General features: G+C 39.0%; 1 protein-coding gene across 2 annotated transcripts in view; it reads right to left on the reverse strand.

Moving 5' to 3' along the window:
* PTCHD4 (patched domain containing 4) overlaps positions 1–24,173 on the reverse strand; it is a 101,867-nt gene that overhangs the window by 23,320 nt on the left and 54,374 nt on the right. The window lies entirely within an intron of this gene.

Raw genomic sequence — 24,173 nt, forward strand, 5'->3', positions numbered from 1 at the left:
AATTTTGTTATGTTTTTGTCACTGGTTAAACAAATGGAAAACTCTTAAATGTCTGTCTAAAGCTAAAGAACACGTTCACCTGCAGGTGCCTAAATTAACAGTCCTGACATTCTAAGACTCTGCATGTTCAGAAAAAAAATGAAGATACTAATTGATTTTAGTGGACATTGAATTACTTTCCAAATGGACTGCATATACAGGAGAATGCGAAGTTTGGTTCGAGTCTGGGGTTCATTTTAAAAATTCCTTTTTTCATCCTATTACATCTTTCAAGGTTTAAGTGATTCAACTTGAAAAACTTAAAATACAAGTAACATTTCCTTCCAAAGAGTATAAATTAAAGGGATTATTTGAGAAATGAGTGGTTGTGACCAAGAATAGGACACCTTGTTTCTTTGTAAATAATGAAGGAAAAATTATGCTGTAAATACAAATAACCAGAGTAATTTGTATCATGATTCTCTGCCTACTGAGTGAAATTGGAACTCTTAATGATAGCATGCAAATTTGCACACTATGAAAATTGACATGCTGGTGGTGATGATGGAGAGTAGTGTACTGGATAAGTCATTGGTCCACATTCGTTATCTAGAAAATATATGGGTTTATTTTCTGTGATTATATCTGTGTCTCTTTCTGCTATCCAGGGCTCCTCCTGGTGATGAGGAGTTCTCTTACCTCATGCGAGAGAACATTCAGAAAAGTTAGATGTAGTCAGTATTTCGTGACAGGTTCTGACTTTGTATTCCATTCATAAGTGTTTTTGGGGTATGATATTTTAATAATCTAAAATTTAATACAGACTTTAATTTTACTCATCATAGTCACAGTCTAGGAAGTCTACAGCTATTAAATTTTGTGACAGAATGATAAAGCTGAAGCTGATCTTATGGAAAATTTTAACAAACAGGTTATATATCATATATACATACTTGTATAATGTATATGTTGAAAAGAATATATACACACATACATATTCTTTTTTCATTTACCATTAGAGAATTTCAACTTGAAGGAAAATAGAAAAGCCAACATTCAAAAAACCCATCCAAAACGGTTTGGCTTTTCAAATAACAATAAATTTGGCTTTCAAATAATAATTAAAACAATTAAAAAAATAATTAAAACCACAAATTTGAATTTGGATTAGAAAGTGAAAAGGTCTCTTCACTTTGGATCTAGCCCTGAGAAAATTCTGGCCAGTGTAAGGAGACACACTTTGAGCAGAAAAAGAAGTAGGAGTAGGTTGCAGATGTTTCTGCCTTTGTTTGTGAGCCTTCACTCACTGTAGTAGAAGAATTGCATGAACCAAAGCAGACAGAAAGCAAATTTTCTCAGATCAAACCCAGAAATATGACAACAGAAGATTTGCAAATAACCAAGTGTGTGCAATGAAAGGTCTGTTGAGTTTGTCTTTAGATTTAAATTGTTTGGATACATACAGCTGCTTATGTTGCCCAAAGCAGACTCCTGACAGCCATTCTAGGCAGGGAAAATTACAGCATAAACTGTCAGGTTCTGTGAATGTTACCTGCTCTACTGCAGATCAGTGTCCCCAGTGAAAGATAAACATACATTGGTACCAAGTCTTGCAGCTAGCAAAAAGCCTGTGTGGAAATGCTGCTCTCTTATGAGCCAGCATCTCAGCTCAGGGGGGACCTTGAATTCCCTGGTAAGTTTAGGGTGAGTTGTTCAAATTCTCAAGGCACAGCTGCCTTGCACACTGTCATTTTTGGGCCATCAAGCAGAAAGGATTGTCTCCTTCAGCTGAATAATTCTGCAGAATCAAGTGACTTGAATGCAATGTTTATATGACTGTAGCAAATGTTTAAGTCTCCTGCAGGTTGTGGACCAGGCTGGTCACCACTTAAGGGCCCATGTCCTGGCATGGCTTCATTTAATGGTACAAAAACCACAGAACCATTGAGGCTGGAAGTGACCTTTAAGATCATCGAGTCCAACCATTAACCCAGCACTGCCAAGCCCTGCACTAAACCATGGCCCTCAGTGACACATCTGCTCATCTTCTAAATGCCTTCAGGAACAGTGATTCCACCACTTCCCTGGGCAGTCTGTTCCAATGCTTGACAACCCTTTCAGTGAAGAAAATTTTCCCAGTATTCAACCTAAACCTCCCCTGGAGCAACTCCAGGCCATTTTCCCTGGTTCAATTGGTTATCACTTGAGAGAAGAGACAAACCCCCCACCTGGCTGTCCCCTCCTGTCAGGAGCTGTGCAGAGCCAGAAGGTTCCCCCTGAGCCTCCTTTTCTCCAGGCTGAGCCCCTTTCCCAGCTCCCTCAGCTGCTGCTCCTCAGACCTGTGCTCCAGAGCCTTCCCCAGCTCCTTTCCCTTCCTTGGATTAACTCCACCACTGGAATGGGTGAAGCAATGCTCTACCAGCTCTATCAACAATTAACAATAATATGGACTTTTCTCTCCTTATTCCAAAATCTCGCTTATCTGCCCTCCTGCAAGTTTGTGTTCGTAGTTGCATTTTTGCCATGTTTTTATTGTTATCAATTTATAAGTGTTAACGTATCACATTCTCAGTGATGAGTACCTGAGTGCATTTAACCTTGGGGTAGCTATACAATAAACAATAGAGAGGGGCTTTATTGTAAAACAGATGTGTGAAGAGCTATGCAAGAGTATGCACTAATGTGTGTAGTCAAACTTGTGATAATGTTTAAAATTAAAACACTCTAATTAAACTCTAGGGTTTTTTTGCAAGTAGAACAAATATTATCTTAAGGAAAAAAAGTACTGATATTTGTAGATTTTTTGAGTATCAAAATTGGCACTGATTTTCTTATGATTCTTATTATACAGAAGTAATTTCATTTATTCCTCTTTTACAAGTATCTTCATTTCTATCACACAAACACAGGTATTGGGGAATACAGAACAGTAATTCCCTTGCTGACACAAGAGAAAATCTTTGCCTGACTGGTTTGCCCATGTCATTTGTCTGATACCAAGTTTTCCAGTCAGACCCTGTTGCTCTCCCCAGGGAAGCAGGTCTACTCACTTCTCCCAACAAGGATACAAATCCATTTTTCCTGAATGTCTTCTGACAGTTCTCACGGTTCAGACAACATAGTCACTCTATAAAATTCTGTTCCTTCAGCCTCATTCCTAATGCCACAATAACACTGACAGTGGAGTTAAGTTCACAGAGCAGTTCTAGGAAGGTTCAGAGGGTCTTTGGCTCTGGGTCAAAACTGCCAAGTTTCTCTGGTACTAACATGACATGAATGAAGTACAGCAATTTTTTATTTGCTGGACACGCAATGGCCTATGACTACTTTAAAGGAAAGGAGACAAGAAATTTTTAGTCCATTATTTGTGAGGGTAGGAGAACAAAAAAGGGAGGCCACAGAGAAGATGAAAATAAATAATGCATTTTTCTGCCTCAAATTTAAGAGCAAAATATTAATTAAGAGCAGATAAGTTGGAGAAGAATAGGGACAGAAACAAAAAGAGTGAAATGAGAGATTAAAGGCAACTTGGTTGAGTTAAATTCAATCAACCTGGAGAAATGAATCAATTAAAAGTTAAGCCAAAGCAATCTCTGAACAATTAGAAATAATTTCAGGGAATAAATGTAGATGGGATGGTCCAAGAAAAATGGAAAGAAGAAGCAAAGTATCCATCTTCAAAAAGGAGGACTGGAGCACTGTTTTGAAATGGGGCATGATTTTTTTTTACTGAATCATAGAAAGATTTGTTTTGGAAAGGACCTTTAAAATCACCTAGCTCTAGACCTCAGTTGTGGATGGCATTTAAAAAAAAGGTACAAAGCAGGCTGAATGTTCTAGAGAATAAAACCAGCAAACAACACCCTGTTATTCGTACATGAAAATCAAAGAGAAACAGATTGAGTTGAATTTTTTCCCCCTCATAGACTGGAATGCCAGTGAGGACTCAACAACATTCAACATAAAAAAAGGTATAATATAGACAACAATCAAATATTTCTCATTTCTACTTGAGAACGAGAAGTCATTGGTTTCATTTGGAAAAAAATCCCCCAAAACCATTAAATTAGATATCAGAAAAAACAAAGCTTTCTTGTTTTCTTTAAGCTTCATTAAACTCTGGAACACACAATCTAGGAGGTGATAAAGTCTTCTTCATTGCGGGTCTAAAGGTCAGATTAATAAATGTTAATGCAGGTGCTGGGTACATCCTGTCTGTGCTGGGAGGCAGATTCTGTTCACATTCCTGAGGTCTCTTTCTTTAGTACCATCATACCCATCTCTGCTTAGAATGCTTAGGACCTTTTAAGCATGAAAAACAATGTCTTCAGTGTGTTCTGAACCAAATCATGCCTATTCAGCATTTAGCTGTTCCTTCTGTCACAATCAGTCAGCTTCTTTGGACAGGAGTTTGTCGTGCATTTATCACTCCTCATGGCAGCCTCTGGTACCCCCCCAGTCTGAGGCCATGAGGCTCTGCTGGAAGGAGAGCTGCTGGCTGCTGCCAGCTTTTGTAAACTTTCTAGGAAGGGAGATCAGGATGACTCTGCACTTTTTTTTTAATCAAGGCATTAGGAAGTTTATTTGCTGCAATTGGAGACACCAGTCAATGTAGTGATAACCTTGGCCTGTACATTATATTTCAAACAAACAAAAAAAGTCTTAGAAGTGCCATAGCACAGATTACTCAGCATTTCTGCACTGAGAAACTGAAGTATTGTACTCAGTTTTCATTAAGTCACACATATAACTTGTAATGTATACAAAGGATGAGGAGGCAGCTTTCTTTTAAATCACAGCAGTGGGCAGGAAATATATTTTTACATTATAACTCTTTGCTGTGATCCAATGGAAATAAACTTTACATTATTTTACCTAGGGGGAAAACACTTTTTTTTCTTTCTTTTCCACAGGGGATAGGCAATTAAAGTCCTAGAAAAACTTGTCTAGTTTTATCTAACCAATGCCGCATAATAGCAGGGGCCATGACCATTAGGAGCATATTGAAGTGCAGAATCATTGAATCTTTGAATGACTTGGGTTGAAAAGGACATTAAAGACTATTTAATTCCAAATCTATGCCATGGACAGGGACACCTCCTACTAGACCAGGCTGTTGGCTCTTTGGACTCTCTTATCCAGATTTATTGATTAGAAAATACACCCCATTTTGGAGAGTTTAGGTTCATATCATCACTTTTTTTTATGGAGGAAAAACTTTGCATCTCAACACACTGCAGTGTAGGATGCATTTGTTGTTCTGCTAAATCACTAATAGTAGTATCATTAATATTGGTATCCCCACTTACATTTAAAAACTGAAGCACAGAGATTAAAAAAATTAATCACAGTCACCAAGGACTCTCTGGATCTCAGGGAGGGAAGAAGCAATAGAAAAAAATTATTAAACCACTTCTTTATGAAGAGTCAGTAAATCCTTAGGGATTTTGATGAAGAAGGCAGAGAAAATTTGAACCTTGGTCATACTTTAGGGAGCAGTAGGAAATGCGTACCTTAATCTAGATCCCATTCCATAAAGGTAAATCTCAACATTGCATCCAGCTAAGAAGTGGACCCTAACCACAAGACTGAGTAAATTCCCAGCCTGATTAAGGAAAAGGAAAAGACAGAGAACATGTTTTCAAACTAATCTAAAATGTAGGTAGGAAAAAAATGGTTTTAATTTTACATCTCTCCAGGTACTTGTAAAGTGACGGTAATTGAGTTGTTCACACAGTTGGGTTGTTGACCATTTCTTCTTTACTTAGTTTTGCCTTGGCTGTTGTGCTGCTTTAGCAGTAACTGGGAGGGTCTGATGAGGCAGCTGAGGAACTAAACTGCTCATGGTTTAGGGGGTAAACTCAGGTTTACCCTTTATCCAGAATCTCCCACTAGAGGCGAAGTCAGACCTCATCCTGCCAGTAAAATGCCTGAGAAGGTTCAGACTTTGGAGATAGAGGGTCTAACTGTGGCAGTTATGCACTGATGAGTAGCATTGTCCAAAGGGAGGAGTCTCCTTGAGCAAAAGGAATTTTCAGTATTTACATCTTCTGAATGTCACAGAGCTTACAGCAACTGCAGCAAAAAATGAAGTTCAGTCAAGATTTCCCTGCTGAAGCTCCTGCAGAAATTTTGTTTTCACTAAACCTATACTTCTTTATTTCATTTGGTATGTGGCATTTCATGATATTTAAAAGCATTTAAACAGAGAAATTAAATCCTTTCTAGGTCCATTCTCCTGTGAGGTCACTACATGCACAATTTCTTCTCTAACCAGATTGTGTAGAAATGCTGACAGAGGGGTTTTACACCCTGCTATGCCTTTCTGTCTTGAAGGGTATTCTGGGTAGAATTCTTCTTTTAAGTAACAGATCTCTATCATAATAAATTGTCTCATTTTAAAACTAGGATTTATAGAAAGAATATTTAACCAAGTGCAATAAAACCTCAGCCAGCTGAGCCCTCATCCTTAGTGACAGGGACCTCAGGGAGATCGCCAGTGCTGCACAAGAGATTTCATTATTGCTAGATTTTAGCACTTCTGATAAACACAGAAAATGCACTTAAATCCACCACAGATATCAGCAGCAAAGTCAGTTTTATATAATAGATACTTTAATTTCCTTAAAAATATTTCTGCCAGACTATGGCCATTTTGCCATACGCTGGAACTTGTCAATTCTTCCAGCTTCCAAATTTCATGTATCCCCATTACAATATGAACCTCATTTAAAAAGTAGCAGTGCATCATGGGACACTCCTGTTAAATATTCCTTCATGTGTACTCTGAGTAATTGCATTTATTTCTGCTTGCATGAGCACTTCTGAAAGCTTTTTAAATAATTCTGAGACTTTCCAATGAGACCAAAACATAAAAGCTTTGGTCTCCTGACAGGTATTTTGGGGAAGCCTAGCAGACAGCAACCCCATGATTGTTTGAGGCTGAGGAGCAGTGAGCAGAGAGGCAAACATTTGATTCCGTCTGCAGTTGGCTGTATAATTGCATTTCAGAAAAGATCAGTATCAGCCTAACGCTGCTCCCATGAAATTCTGCCAACTTCTCAGCCACAGCCCAGCTGTAGACACCTGTACAGGAAGGAAATGGTGTAAGGATGTAGCAGTCACACCTGTAGTTTGTCCCTTGCCTTCCAACCTCCTAAGAAACCTCCTAAAATATAAATTAGATTAACACCCTTCTGTTGGAAACACAGATTACAAGTGGTGGTTAATGCTCTTTTAGTCTCCTTTCTGATATGTTCCCTCTTCAGGTAATTCATTCCACAGACCTTGACAGCCCCCTCATTCTACCCTTTCCAATCCAACTTAATAGAAATGTCCTGAACTACACACAGATGCCCAAACATAAGTATGCAACTATGGGAACTGAGCTAAATCACATGGAGATCATTTACTTACACATCACATCCCTCTGGCACATCCTTGATCTTTCATCAGTTTGTCTCTCATTTTGGAGGCAAACACTGTTATCCCTGTTTACACGGAGACCACCATAGAGGGACCTTGATCTTGATTTAAATTAAGAATAATTAATGCTAACAAGAATTTGGCATCTCTGATTTTGAATCTTATCCAGTTTTGGATCTTTCTTATTCAAAAGACATTTTCAGAGCTTCTCCATAAGCATCCCTGGGTAGATGCCCAGGATGAGCCCTGGAGATAAGCCAAAGAGCTGCTAGTCCAGACACAAACATGTTTCTAACTAAACTGTAATGACACTTTGTATTCAAGGTTGTTGCAGTTCATTTTAAGGTAGAATTTTACAATTTTTCATTCCTAGACTCTTCTTCTTTTTTGAAGGAACAGAAATATTAAATAGCACCCCCTTGCACTGAAATAGAGCTAAACATGGAGAATGTTTCAATGGATGTGATTAATAGTTGGGAGATTTAACCTCATTAAGGGAGATTTACGCTTGAGCTAATGTATATGGTTTGCAAATTGTACATAAAGTTGGAATCCTGCTTAGTTTTCTGCTGTGCTTAGCAATGAATTAAAATGCTTTTGCTGTTTCTCATTTAAGCCTTTTAATGAACATTGTAAGCAAGAACTGCACATATGGAAACTGCTATTTATTGATGAGAGTTTAAGTGACATATAGAAAACAAGGTAATTAATTTAGATCAAGTCTTAAATGAATTTATTGTGCACTTATTTAGGCTAAAAGCATAGGATGAATTTGTGGCACTGATCGGAACATTTTATCACCTGGATTTGATAATCCAGTAACATCCAAAAGAATAAAGTATCAGTGAGACTCAAGAAAGGAAGATGTTTCAATCAAGTGTAGATTCTGGAATCCAACAAAAATAATCTTCACTTGAATTATTATAGAAACAATGTTTGGTCATTTTCTGCTTTCTGGCAAAGATGGAGCAATAATAGCTTCTTCAAAGAAAAATGCTAAAATAACTGGAGAAGTAAATAGATGTGAAAAAAGATGTCCAAAAAATAACCTGTGCCTTTGTAAGTTGGAGCAAATGAAGAGAGTGAAGCACTGCTTGAACAGAGTGGGACAAATTCCTGGAGTTTTATCCATGAGGCAAGTGTATAATGTTGTCAGTGGTGGGACCCAGTTGTGAAGGGAGGAAACTTTTACCTTTCAGTGACAAGATCCATTTGTCTGCGCAATCTGAAGTCTCTGAATTGCAAGATCCTGACATAACAAGCAATGAGCAGAAAAAGTTCATTCTTCAACTTTCCCCAGTGAAATTATTCATTGTAACAACCAACATCCCCTTCCTGAAACAGATGGAAAATCACCTGGGAAAAGCTTTGTGGGGATTTATCTCCCTTTGAAAGGGATATAGTCACTCTGATCATGAATATTTTCCATACATCCCCAAAATCTAATTGGGCACCATCTTTTCGCTAAGTGCGGAGCTGATGCTGGGGTTAACTTGATTTGAAACTCACTAAAGAGAGTGAGTGCTGCATCTTGGCTGAAGTAGCTCATTTTCAATTGCTACTCCAGGGACAAGTTCCAGCTGAGTAAAGCAGGGCTAGCCTCTACCTTGATAGTTACCAGGTCAAATCCTGTCAAATTCCTACACTAATGATTCCTACTTGGAAATTACTCTAGCTGCTGACACTGTGGTGCAGAGCACGTCTCTGTTCCTCCCCTGGACACTGAGATTTCCACCTAGACTGCTTATCTTGATGTAGCAGCACACCTTCACTGCAATGAAGAGAGCTTCAGACAAAGGGAATGAACCTGTCTGCTGACAGGGTGATATTTTTAACAGTGTTGTTAGTGCAGGATTTGCTGACATTTGTTTACTTCAGAAAAGGGATGGGAAGGCAGAGGGGGAGGTGACATGGGCCTTTTGCTTCTGTTTGCTGGGAGTGAAGGAAATACAGGGACTGACTCAGCAACTTGAAAAATAGGTATTAAATCTCCCCTTCCCTTCCCAAAAAGCCCCATTCCTGCACTGCACAGGAGCATGGGAGAAGGCTGCTCCACTGCCCTTGCCAAGCCTGGGACAGCATTGGGATCACTGCAGCGCCAGGGCTCTGGCTCAGGCTGTCCCACCAGTGGGACTGCTCAGACTGGGAAGCATCCTTACATCCCCATATATCCACATCCTCACATCCTCACATCTGGCTGCCCCAGATCACAGGCAGCTGCCAAGCAGCTGATGCAGCACCGTGGCTGCTGCCCTGCTGTGTGAAACACAAACTGAGCTGCTCACACAGCAACGCTCTCCCTCTCCCACATTCCCAGTGTGTCCCTATAAATTTAGCCAGGTTGCCAATGCAGGATGTGTAGGTTACATATATATTATTTATCAGACTGCCCTGACAGGCAGTGCTGTAGATGCAGGAATTTATTCAGACAAGCTACCAAATGGTTATAAAGGTGCTCAGCATTCCTCTTCACAGCCAAAAACATTTCCTTGGACCTAAGGGTTTCCTCTCATTAGACAAGGGGTTAAAAGCAAAATGAATCAAAGAGAGAAGAAATGACTTATCTGATGACTGGAATAAAATCATTCTCCTAAAATTTCTTTATGCATTTTTATTGAAAAATGAAAACTGCAACACACATTGATGCTCTGCCTGCTGCTCCACAGCTTGCAGATACTCTTGTATCAAATTTGTTCAAAACCCCTGTAACACTAATATGGACCATTCAGCAAGTTAAAAGAACTTGCACACATTCATGGAGGAAAATTGCCCAGAAAGGGTCATTAAAGTCAGAGATAACTTATTTGGACACACAAGTCAATGAGCCAAGAAGCAGCAGGAGCCTTGGGGAGTGTTTTGGGAGAGTATGACTTGATGCTTGATCTGTTGAAATCCCCATTTTTAAAGCACTTGCCATTGGTTGCTATCAGAAATAGGATGCTGTGCTAGACAAACCCTTTGTCCGGAGTCAGTCTGAATGATTTTATGTTCTTTTGTATTCATGGGGCTGACTGCATTACAATCCAAATGCATGAGAAGCATGACTTAAAGTTGTGCAGCTCATCAGGCCCTTAAATCTGGTGTTTAAGTTGTTTACTTTACTAATTTTAGTATTGTAGCAATACCTTTTAGAAACCTAGCTTTGAATTGACACAAATACCTGCCTCTTTCAGTGCCTGGTCTCAGGTCCCATTTACCCTTGGCACCTGTGCACAGCAATGATTAAAAATTGATTATTTTACTGTAGGATGATATAGCAGTGCATGCATTGATTCCCTCATGCGCTATATATATGAATGAATGCCATGACCTCTGTGAGATTGTTGTGGGTATTACACCAATTTTATGGCAGGGAACTTGAGGCAAAAAGAAATCTGGTTTTAATCTATCTAGCTTTAAGCTGTCTAGTTTTGAACCATCAGAAGGATCCAACAGCCAGCCCATGGCATTGCTCAGCCTTGCTGTCCTCATGTAGCACAGGATTTTTATTGCTATTTATATGCTTAGAACCTGATATCTATCAATCAATCAATCAATCAATCAATGTATATGTCTTTGGAAATTCATACCTTTGGTGTAGGACCAGGACACAGAAGAAGTAAACCAGGCGAACTCATGGACATTTATTAAAATATGTTGCTTTCCCAATTTTTAAGATAATACAACTTCTGCTTTTCCTGTGAGCCCTTGACTCCTTCCCAGATTGTTTTTCAGCCTTTCCACGAGTCAGGGCTGCCACAGTGAAGGACTCCTACTCTACATGGCTCTGATTCATTCCCCAAATCACTGACCAGAGGACTCCATCACAAGATGGAATTAGACCAAAAAGCTCTTTCTCAGTTTTGTAGGGCATGGCCTCACCTCCAAGCTGCTTTTCATAAACTCTGCTGCAATGGTTGTAAATAAAGCACAAGAGGAGCTTTCATTTCATGGCAAAACTCCCATAGCCATCTGATGTGCTCAGTGTTGCCATCAAAAACATGAGTGAGTTGGCTTGTGCAGGACTTAAAAAAAAAGCCTCTTCCAGTTAGCAGCATTTAGCAGCTCATTAATGTATCTGAAACCTGACCTTCAGCAGTCCATCCCAGAGGGATGATCATTAAGCTTTTCACTTAATTATTATTCTGGCTAAACTCTGAGAATTTAAGGCTATGCTTTAGTCCTAGAACAATATATGAGACACCTTTCTGTTTTGGGGAGAGTTGTTTTTGCTCGGAGTACTAGGAGCAGTGAGTCAGCTGGCTGCCCTCCCTTTTCCCATTATTATTTTGAATATCCATATTTTCAAATGGGAAAAATTTGAACATGAGAATAGTTTGAACACATGTTCCCCTAGCACATCAAGGAGTCTGAAGAAGTAGTACTTACATTGATGAATCTTTTGTTGCACATACATCCCTATGGAGGTCATTAGAGATTTCTAATCTGCATCCATTTTAATGAATTATTTCTAGGGTTAATTTTCTGCCACAGAGGCCAGCTGGTGCAATCTAAGAATGTAAACTATGGTATGTTACTCCTTTAGCCTTTAGAACAGAGTGACCATGCACAAACCTTAATTTGCACCTGGGAATTATTTGGGAAAGTGCCATGGACAGAGTAAAAGCATGCCAGGGAGCATGCAAAAAATTTAATATTGTATAGAAAGTCCCAGCCCTGGCTCTGTTCTGTTTTCTAGTAAAGGCTGTGGCCAAATGGTGATGCTGTTCTGCCACTGCAAGTGCAAAAAATCACATTGATGTTGAATTTCTGAATTCTGCTGAGGTACCATGTTTATATCTATAAATTTGGGGGGGGGCATCTATAAACTTAAATTTTAGATTTAACATTGTTATTTCATATGAAATGGTAATGATAAGTATATTTTCATTTGAAATGGGAAGATGAAAGTTTCACATAGCCATGGACATTGCAGAAACACAGTGTGCTCATTCAGTTGATCAGATTTTTATAGCAACAGATTTTTAACAGATTTAACAGATTTTTATAGCAATGGCTTCAGTAGTTGAAAGCACCCTCAGCTGGTGATAGGGCCCGGGGCTGCTTTACTTTATAGGATGACTGACACAAGGGTGTCCCTACTGCTTTAGGACCATACCCTCTGCTGTTTTGAGCCCATCACTCCCACTTGCCTTTATTGTGTGCATTCATTAATTTCTCTGACCATTAAGAGCAACAGGAACTGGGGAGATGATCTCTGCCTCTTTCCATCTGATACTCTGCTCCAGTTGTCCTACCTCTCTAAAAAGTCTGATTACCCCTTAAAGGAAGCTCAACACTCTGAAAGACAAAGGGGGAATGAGGAAACTGCTGGATCAAACTACTTCAAACCCTTACTTTTTAGTGCTTTTGATACATTTTAAAACATTGCATTGTCAGTCATTGCAATGGGAGTAAGGCAGAGATACCCCAAACCCAGACCACAAATCCCATTTAATAGCTTGATACATGTAACTGAGAGATGTAAAAAATCTGGAAAGAAGCAGCCTCATAAGTCTGCTAACAAAAGAAGGCTTTTCTTGCAAAGCTCAGAAGAAAGAAAATTGTAATCTATGCCAGGAGCAAGGTGCTGGCTGTTCCCAATGAATCACTGATCTTATGGAATGCTTAGTTTTATTAATTTTATGTCAGCAAAGCATTGCGAGAAGAACTTCACTATGTGCTCTCACTACCCTGAATTTACTCAGAAAGCCAAATAACAATAAATATAAAATGAACTATATTTGTAAATCACTGCAATTTAAGTGTGGGACAGAATGGAAAGTTATGCTTTGTTTTAGAAAGAGATTTTAAGATTGCTTGCCTCCTACAGGAACCTATATATCAGTTTATTTTAGTTGATTGCTTCTGAGAATGTTGCCCATTTATCCTAGTGATGACATAGCAAATTGCTCTTTCCCTTCAGTTTTAAAGAACTAAAAATGATTTTAGATATTGTCATGAGTTATCATTATAAGACTGAGCCAGAAATTTGTACCGTTTCAGTCTATATCTCTCAAGCTGATAAATGGTTCTTATAATGATATTTTCATTCATAAGGTTCCAATTGCACAGTACAGGCTTAAAAGATTGCTAAATACAAACCAGAATACTGTGGCAAAATACAAAAACATTTCAGCAAGGAATAATAAAATTATTTTTCCTAAATCAGTTTTAGCTGTAGTCTGTAAAATATCCCCTGTGTGGAAAGTGGAAGGTGCCCCTGGCTATGGCAGGGGGTTGGAACTAGCTGATCTTTAAGGTCTCTTCCAACTCAAACCATCCTCTGTTTATATGATTTTGAAATGTATTTTTTCAAGAAAAGCAGTAATGAAAACAGAAAATGTTCCCATAAAATGTTCCCACTGAAAAAAATTGCTGCACAATCTGCATGTTTGTAACATAATTTTAGATTTAAAGTTGTTATTTCCTATGAAATGCTAATGATAAGTATATTTTCATTTTAAATAGGAAGATGAAAGCTTCACATAGCCACGGACATGGAGTTCTGCTGTTCTAGCACTAGATCACTGCAGTCCTGTGCTGTTTTCTCAGGCAGAAATGCTGCTGGGTACCTCAGCCTTCTCCTGGCCTGGTGTTACCAGTTTGCCAGCATTTTTTGTCAAGGGGTTATGCCTTATTTGACCTTTTTCTGGCCAACATGTCTGTGGAAGCCCTTCCTGTTAGTCTTTGTGTCACTAGCCAAGCTCAGCTCCAGGTGTCCCTTGGTCTTCCTCATCCCATCCTTACACAACCAAGTGTGTCCTATAATCTTTCCAGGACACCTGGTTCTGCTCCTACTGTCCCACTGCCCATACATTTTCTTCTTGCCTTTTAGTTTGATCCCACTCAGCTATGCTGGTCTCTTGCCTTCCTTCCCTAATTTCTTGCTCCTGGGGATTGCCAGGTCTTGTGCTCTGTGGAAGAAATCCTTAGAGATCCTCTAGCTCTGCTCTGCTCCCTAGGGACAGTTTCCTGTGGGGTTCTATGGATGGGCTTCTTGAAGAGCTGGAAGTTTATTTGCTAAACTTCAGGGGCTTATCTTGTCTCTTTACCGGACCCACATCTCCTCCATCTCTGCTTCCTCCCCTGTGTCTTCTGAACAGCCTTTAGCCACTGATAGCCATGCTCTGGTCATGGGATTCATCCCACCAAGTTTCAGGAATGGCTTCTAGGTCACAGCTTTCTGACAGCATGGTGGCTTCCAATTTCTCCATTTTGTTACTTTTGCTGAATGTAAAGGCATTCATGTAGAGACACTTCAGCTGGGCTTCCTAACACTTCCTAACACTTCCGAACACTTCTGAACACTTCTTAATTCCTTAGAGATATTTCCCTGATATTTTCCTTTTGGCTTCTGTTACCTCAGGAGACTCTGGCTTCTTTCTGTAAGATTTCTGATTTTCTCTAAGTGTTCTCCAGTGTTCTCAGCTTAGAGCAACAACCTGAGGGTCCTGGATAGCACTGAATCCCTCTAATCCTGGTGTACCATCCCACAGCTTCTCATGTGCAGGGCGCATATTATCCCTCTTGTCCTTCAAATCTAGGACAACCTTGGAAATCTTGTCTATCTGGAAATCTACAAGTGTCTGTCTCCTTCCATTGACCCAGAGGAAGCTCAAGGAGATAGAGCTTCAGATGTTGACAACTCATTTATGCAGGTGGGATCAATCCAGGTGTGTGTAAATAAAGTCCACAATTATCTCTGAGGAACTGGCTCCTTTGGTGAGGTAGGGATTTGTACTGGATCCAAGGAAATGGTTGGCAAAGCAGAATTTTCACATCATGAAGTGATCAAGCAGATGGTCACATTTTGGCTGTGGTGTGTTGGGGTCGTCTCCATGGAGAGTTCTGAGACAATATGTGCCCATATAGACAGAAAGATGTTGTGGAATTATTGCTGTTACGAGGTCTCCCTTCTGCATGCCAACAACAGCTACAAGAGATGCCCTTGCACAGTAAAGAGAGCAATATCTGATTAGCAGGGAATAAAACTGTGGCATCAGCAGATCATACAAATGTTATGGTTGCAAACTGCCAAGAAGCCTGCTGTCAATTAATTTTCTCACAAACAGTTCTGCAGAAAATTCTCCTTTGCCTTTATCACTAACAGAACAACGATGATGGCAGATTTTATTACTTCTGGAACAGCAGACTGGGAGGTGCTGTGTCCAGGCAGATTTGTCAGCAGCCCAGATGTAGGCAGGATGGGTTCATATATCTCCTCTGTTTGTTTCTGAGCTCTCAGGTATGAACTAAATAGAACAAGACCCAAAATTCTCATTCTCCTATATTGACTTTTTTTCTCTCTTTCTTTTTTTTTTTTTTTTTTTTTTTCTTTTAGCATAGTTGGTTGACAGTCCTTTCTCAATTTCTTTTTGCAGATTTGTTTGTTCAGGTGTAATTTTCTTCTTCTCCAGGGTCCAATCCCTAGTTGAAGGGTATGACCTGGTGCTTGGTGACTTCCCCTGGTTCTTGCAGCTTGTTAGGAAACTTAATCCAGCCTTGCATGTGAATGATCTCACTTCTGTCACCCCTATTTGTCTCCAAGAGGAAAATAATTAATGCCGATTAAGTTAGCCCAGAGCTTGCCTTAAACAGAAGGCAAACTTCTGATGGAAATCACAAGTTTTCATTTAAAGAAAGCAGCACTTTTAAGTTATTGGACCACAAGAATGAAGAATTTATACTAAAAAATGAGGGTATAGAAGATACTTAAGTCAAGGTAGCCTATTCTCTCAGGTTACTTAGCCAGGGTCCTTGTTTGCACTTTCACACCACAAACACTATCTCTTGAAAATTAACTTTGGAGAGACTCTAACCTGCACAGGTACAATTTGACTTGAATATTGACTAGGAAAAACAGATAATCAAAATTATATAACTGCAAACCTTTTTATTGTAGCTGTATGCATCAATTTCTATTGCTGGTCTTCATGTCTCCTTCCCACGTACCTCTCTTTTGTATTAAAATTAAAGAATTTCTTTAGCCTTGTTGGTAATTATTCAGCATTAAAAAGAGAGTCTTAGTTCAGAGTAAATATAGAACAATGAAAAATCTTGGTGATTTTTTCTTTATCTTTGTTCTTTCAGGACTGAATTTTTGCCTTTATATCTGACTCTGGAATAACAGAATTGTTGGGGTAGGGAAAGACTTTTCAGATTGTCCAACCATTAAATCAGCACTGCAACGTCTACCATTAAACCATGCCTCTAACACTGCATTCACACATTTCTGTACACTTCTGGGGAGCATGACCCCCTTTGGCAGCCTGTTCCAATGCCTGACAATCCTTTCAGTGAATAGATTTTCTTAATATCCAATCTAAAATTCCCCTGGTGAAACTTGAAGTTATTTTCTTTTGCCTTATTGCCAACCCCCACTTGGCTCTACCCTCCTGTCTGGGAGTTTTAGAGGGTGAGAAGGTTCCCCCTGAGCCTCCTTTTCTCCAGGCTGAGCCCCTTTCCCAGCTCCCTCAGCTGCTCCTCCTCAGACCTGTGCTCCAGAGCCTTCCCCAGCTCCGTTCCCTTCCCTGGACACGCTCCAGCCCCTCAGTGTCTTTCTTGTCATGAGGAGCCCAGAACTGAACACAGGATTTGAGGTGTGGCCTCACCAGTGCCCAACACAGGGGGCAGTCACTGCCCTGGTCATGCTGGCCATGCCCTCGCTAGTACAAATTACTGTACTGCTCCATAAAGTTTGGTTTGCAGTAAATTTGCAGAGTCCAAATATTTTTTTGCAGAAACACATAACTCTTCCCTTTCATGTTCTTAGGAGTTGGTTTTAAAAGTGCCTTTAAATGTTTAAATCAAGGCAGATGAGCCAAAGTAAGAGAGCAGAGAATGTCTCATTTGAGGACTATGTCACTCATCTGGGACTAAATCCAGTGACATCTCAAATCAATTGCTGATTTAAGGAATATTGCCAGGATAGAATAAAAGTGCCTGGACAGGCACAGCCTCTCCCAGAATGCTTCTGCTGCTTGGTGATGAAGAGACTGTGCTGGACTGTGAACCAAGTGGACACTAATTCTCTCAGATAGACAGGGAATTAACGCTGGAACTGGATCTAAGCAAGTGTAGGTGCTCTTTCCATTGATCTACTGACAGGAAGGAGATACTTTTCATCATTTGTTATTGTAGAGCTTTCTTTCATTTCCTTTGCTGTTTTCCCCCAAGACTCTAAGAAAGGGATTCAGGCCAAATTGAACATTTTATGTCAAAGCAATTCTTTTTTTTTTTCTTGTCTTTTTCTGGCAAGAAAGGGATGGAGAGTTGGATGCAAGTTTTTCAAAGTTGAGATGCAGCAACTGCGATGCTCCAACTTGAGCCTGAATTTTACAAATACATGAAGAACTTCTATAGAAAATCTCTGGGTGATTAAATGTAAGTTGGTAGACTTTTCAAAGAAATATTGAGAGTTTTGAGAAGAACCTAGACATTTCTTTGTAAGAAAACAGCCTCAGTAAACCTTTCCAAATGAATTCTAGGTACTTTAGTACACACACTCCTACTCCAACATCTTACATGCTCATCTTGTTCACTTTCATTTTTCAGTCCATAATTAAGTAAAACAGGAAGGACCCAGCTCAGTGGTCCCTCAGTTTCTACCCCCAGCTGATTTGTCTGCAAGGATGAACATGGTATGTCCTGATATTTGTTGTTTAGTCTTCAAAGGCACTAAGACAAGCTCAGATAGGCACCTGAGCTTCTTCTTTAGACAAAGAAATTATTAATTTGATCTTAAAATAGGTGGGATGGATTCTCTGGGGACACCCACTTCACATCACCAACTGTTGAGGGAGTCTAGAAGTTTAATTTTCAGGCTGATTAGGTGAGATGACATTTTAGTAACTCTTAACATTAAAGAGGTAATTAAAAATGTATGTAGACATCTGAACCGACCGATAGACATCTAAGTAATTTCTCCTTCTACCTCAAAGACAGTTTTGAAAATTCCACTATGTATGCATGTGTAGACATATTGACATTTGACTATTTTCCCTCAGAAACTTTTGAAAATTTATTACACTCAACTTCATAAATGTCACAGTAACAATTTTCTTGAGAATTTCTTTAAACTAAAACTGCTGAAGAAGCACTGACAGGCTACATGCAGAGAAAGATGAGTGCACCAAGCTAATTTAATATTTAAGCATCTTTTTATCTGCTTTAAAATTTACTGCAAGTCAACCTATAATTTGCTGCAGGTTTCATGTAACAGAATAAGACTAGAAGCCCATACTGAAAAGTCCACCATGATAATTCTGAGGTGGGAAAAAACACTGAATATTGTAGACATTTATCTTATAGTACATTTAACAGAAAAGCACTAAGAGTGAGGCTTTTGGCTTTTACAAATTCTAGTTAATAACTTTCATATTAAATCCTCAGGATTTTGATTCTTCATGAGTCATTTTACTGAATAGTTCTTTTTGCTCTAAATGGGGCTTTCGAATGTTGTGGGGTTTTTCTGTGTAAATCAAGAATTTTTATTTTTTCCTCTGTGCCTCTTTGATATCAGTGTAGTTTAATGATCACAGCATTCTGAATACCAGTCTAGGTATTGGGGAAATCTGGCTGATGACATCAATGATTGACTGCAGCAGTTTTTTACTACTTGAGAGATATTATCCATGATAGACACAGGTGTAGAACTGTCATTCAAAAAGGGGGAATGCCTCAAGGATGTGAGCAATTTCTTATGGTGGCAATACTGCCATCATAAGTTCTGATCTGATTGTCTTGTTTTGTTCTTGCCAAGGTATGGCAATTACTGCAGGTTGTCAATTAAAAATATGACATTTTCCCGGGAAACGTGCCACACATTAAACAGAGGCACTTGACACATGCAAGACATAAAAAACCACATGAAGATGGACTAATGATCTGGCATTCTTTCTTATGGGAAAACGAAAATATATTATATGATATCACATTCTTCATCAGAGAAGGATATCAAATTTATTACATGTGACCTGTTCTTGACAAATTCATATTAACCCTTCCTTATGACTTTATTATCTAGCCAGATTGTTCAACAACCTTCCTCTCTGTCTTTGTGGCTTTCACAGTTAGGCTGGCCAGTCTACAAGTTTCTGGATCCTTCTGATTATGCTGCTATTTAAAGGTAAGTATTATGTTTTCTTAGTCCCATCCTCTGGGGCCTGCCTCCACAAGTTCTAAGGGAATAATTGCTAATGTTTACAAGATCATTTGGGATACTCTCTCAAACCTTTGGAAATTAATTTTCAGCAGGCTCTGCTGCTGGAGACATTTTCTTGCTTGGCAACATATGGTTACACAAAATCAGAAGGAACTCCATTCACATGCCCAACAATAGGTGCCCAGGACTGGAGTATTTGAGGTACCTAAACATGACTTTTAGATTTATACTCTTAGAAAATTCATACTCATGGAAAATTGCCCTGAGTCCTGAAAGTGGAATGCATTTGTGGAAAAATGAAATACATTTGATCAACTGAAAAGCTGCGTTTGACTGTGTTTGTTTTTTGTTTGTTTAGTGATGAAATCCAGTGGTGGAAATGCAGATGGTCACTAATACTTTAGATACTTTGATACATGTTTCTTCATGTCCTTTTCTTTTGGCAGCTGAAGGCCAGACAGAATATATCCCAGGGCTTCTTAAACTGCACAAGATATGTGCAATAAACAACTGAATCCCAGCTTTGACCTCTGTTGATACAATGGGAGCCAAGAAAGCCTTACTTTGAATCAAGTTGTTTAAGAAGCTGAATCAAATTCTGTCAATAAGATATATACACATCCAGAGTTCCAGAGTAAAACTAATTTTTCCCTTTTTTTTATTTTCAAATGTAATTTCTACTCTAATGCTATTCCTCTATAAAGAAAGCTTATATTTTGCAATAATCCTACTGTATGCTTAAAAATCTTGATGATGTTAGGGAAAGACGGGTGATAACAATCCAAGTCTTGTCTATTTTACCCCAATCTGGATTTTTATCTCCTTGGCACTCTTCTTGAAGTCTATTTTTCCAGATTGATCAAGATATTTAATTCATGTTGTGGTTGGTGACATTCTTATTCCACCTATTCCCAGCGAGGCTGGCCCTGAGTTGTCAGGACACACCCATTGCTAGACTGGACCCTCACCGCTCATCTGCCAATGTGCAATACTGTAGAACTCCAGATTTAACCTCTTCTTGATATAAAAAAGAAACTATAATTGTAGCTCTGTGTTGTTGTGATTGATTCATGTCTTATATAAAGAGATCAGAAATAAATCATATAGTCATTTTCTGTTCTTCCAGCCTGCTTTGATTTCAGTTTTTTGACAGTGATCACTTTAACGCCCATTTCCCATTGATTGTATCTCCTATATTCATATATTCTTGGGTTATCCAGCACATATTCCCCTTTATCAGCACTAGCTGTCAGTCACTCTCACTATATTATCAGCTTCCTTGTAGCTCCCAACTATCTGCTTATATTTTATTGAAAATGGAGACGAGATAACACAGAGCTGAATCCAACATGCACTGAGGTATTTTTTTGCAATTGTCTCTATTGAAATGTGCTGCAGGTCATTGTAGCCTGGGTTTCCAAAGCTGTGCTGTGCAGTCATTTTCAGAGAGTACCTTTATATCATTGCATTAAAAAATGCCCTGGAATGGACTCCCCAAAACTATTTGCCATATTTCTGATTGGCAGAGAGGTTTCAGCTGGGCCAAGTAACATTCTCATAAATCGTTCCCAGGCATCGTTGAGGATGTATTATAGGCCAGGAACTGTTCCCAGTAGGAAATTTGGATATGGCCCCTCTCTTTTGAAGGCTAGGAGAATTGAAACATATGGATGTTGTCAGATAATGCCAGCTGGCCTCCAGGATAAAGAATAAACAGTGGCACAGTCTTGCTAACTCCTATGGATGCAGCCATTGCTTCCAGAGATAGAAGATAAATAAAACTAAGAGAATGGGAATACAGCCTACAAATTATTGTTAATTTTTTTTGCTTCCTTGCTACATATAGGTTCTACTTAGGATTGAACTGACACAATTTTCTTCCCTGGAATTTCATGCATTTACAAAACATGTGGAGTGAGGTTATCTAAACACAGATGAACTGTGAACTGTTTAGACACTTTTTATCCACAAAAGAGGAATGCTTTCATTTCAGTGCAGTAAGGCTTCTAAATCAGGACAGATGAATTATGACTCAGCAGTGCATATTTCATCCCATTGACTACAGAGAGAACCTACAATGACCTGCTGAGGGAACCACCTCAGACTGCTGTACTGTGTACAGCTCATCCTTTATTTCTTCAGGCTTCTGTGAATTTCAGAATTTCAATTTTGCCTTCTAGTTTTTTTATAGAAAGCTTTTGCTGCTCAGCAAGAGTTAGTTGGCATCATAGTACTGAAACTAAGAGACAAAACCAGAATAAAACAAGCTCAGTATAAATCTGCCGTCTTTCAGGTTTTCTGTGATAATAAATTATTTATGCCATGTAATTATTTTTTAATCTTCATTAAAAAAAAATTCCTTTATCCAGTTACCTTATTTCTTTTCTGTTTTTTCTAGTTTATACCTTTTATAGAAATTGTGACCAATGTACATCTTATCTATTTGCCCTCAGGATCTTCCCACTAACTTTTTACTATCGTAAGGTTTTCATGTTTCAGAGCCTGTGTAACAATTCTAAGGCCTTCCCAAATTATTCTTTTCTGTAGATGAGAACCAAATATCTGTAACATAAACTTCTCCTTGGAGTAGTAAATTCAACCATGTATTAATAAACAGTCACTCTCAATTCACTCTCTGCCTTTAAACTCTGGAATATTTCTCCCCTATTAGTCAACAGAGACACCCAAGCTATCTCAATTCAATTGCCTGTTCAGACTGTCAGAACAAATAATTAATGCAGTTCAGTGGTCCTGTGCTTTTTCCTCCCTGTAACTGATTGGTAGAGATGTCTTATGAATATAAAAGACTCCAATTTTTTCCTGAATCTTCTAAGGTACAGAGAAACTTAACCCTCACCTATCAGTGGGTTAAGATATCCAAATACATTTGAAGTTCTGTGTTTTTGTTATGTCCAATGATCTTTCCTTGGCTGAGAATCATTTTCTCTCTGGCTTGAAGGTCTAGAGAAGATGCTTGTTTTATTCATGGGTTTTGCTTTCATGTTGCTGGATGGGCAAGCCATAAACATCTTTGCTAATACACTACCCCTTTGCAGAATTTAAAAAAAGACAAAATGAGTTCTTCTGCATTGAGGCTGCAATATCCTGCAATGAATGGAGTTGCCTGTTATCCTTTAAAATAGAGGGGAGGGATGCAATTCTCATTTAATACCACATTTTCTCTCTTCTGGTTCATTAATCTGATTTTCTCACCTTTTTCTCCTCCCTTGTCAATCATGATTCCCTTTCCTTGATTACAAATGGACTCTGTCAATTGTTTCATACAGACATCATGCTCTGGCAATGATGTCCTGTGCAACTCTTGCATGGGGTGCCAGACGACCCCACAGGCCCTCTCCAGTTCCCCATCATCAGGTACTCTTCTGGAGCAGAAGCCCCATGTGGAGTTCTCTCCCTGCCAGGTGAAATTTCCAACTTACACTCATGCATTCCAGCAATCAGCTTGGCGTTAAGAATCCTGGAATGTTTTCATTCCCAGGCCTGGCACCAGGCTGAATTGTTTCAAATTGATGAACTGTTTGAATTGTTCAACCATTGGAAACCATTCACAGAAATAAAAGCTTTCTTCTTGGAAGAGCCAACTTGGAGTTTGAGCTTCCTTGTCAGGGCTACCATGACAGACTTGCCATAGCAGAGGGACTCAGGTGCTCTCCATGTGTAGATTTACTACTCAGGAAGAGTAGTAAAGAGGAAAATATGCAAAATGAATATTTGACAATGACTAGGGAAAGCAGGAGCTGAAGCAGATAAAGTAAATAAGAAGTTAATATTGGCAGCAGCAGTTGTCAAGTAGGAAATACAAGTGTGGTTGGGTTTTTCGTCGTGTCACGATTTTTTTTATACAACATTTGAAATTTGTGGAGGCAAGAACTGGATCTTCTGTTCCAGATGTCTGGAATATCCAAAGGCCCACTGGTTTGTGGCACTATGTGAACATGTTTGGAAATCACTCTTAGCAGTATTAGAAGTCAGCAGGTGCCAGAAGTGATGTTTCTTTAGTCTACTCACTTATGGGTGATGTTCCCCCCTGCTGCCTGCCTCTCTCCACTACTGCAGTTCAGAGAAAATGAACACATTCAGCCTGTTTCCTCAAAAGGCAAGAAGATTCTCCTCCTCTTTCCTCTGGCATCTTGCATGTCACATTGCCTAATTAATGTCCTTACTGCAACACATTCTTAGGAAGAACAAGTTGTCATCACAACAGAAAGTTCTTGGTTCAAGATGACACTGTCCCAAGGTGAATTTTTTTTCTAAAGTAGAGTATGCCTTATAATAAAAGAAGACTCCATCTTAACTAAAGCGTCTGAAAGTCAAGTTTTCAATCAGTATTCAGCAAAGCATTTCTGTCAGGTCAGCAAACTTTGGCAGAATCTCGTATATTTCAAGAAGAACAAAAAAAGTAAATATAAATTGAAAAGTTTAATTCAGAAAACTCAGACTTTGTTTGATTTGTAGCTGTGGAAAAGAGGAGATCAAAGAATGGTTTTTTTTTATCTCCTTTCAGTCTTTCCAAAGATGAGGCAGACATGTGAATTATTTTTCATATTTTCTGCAAGCCTTTACTTTGATCTAAACCTGAATTTCATCTTGGAGACGAATTTAC

This window comes from Zonotrichia albicollis, chromosome 3, assembly GCF_047830755.1.
Source record: "Zonotrichia albicollis isolate bZonAlb1 chromosome 3, bZonAlb1.hap1, whole genome shotgun sequence".
In the NCBI taxonomy this organism is placed as follows: domain Eukaryota; kingdom Metazoa; phylum Chordata; class Aves; order Passeriformes; family Passerellidae; genus Zonotrichia; species Zonotrichia albicollis.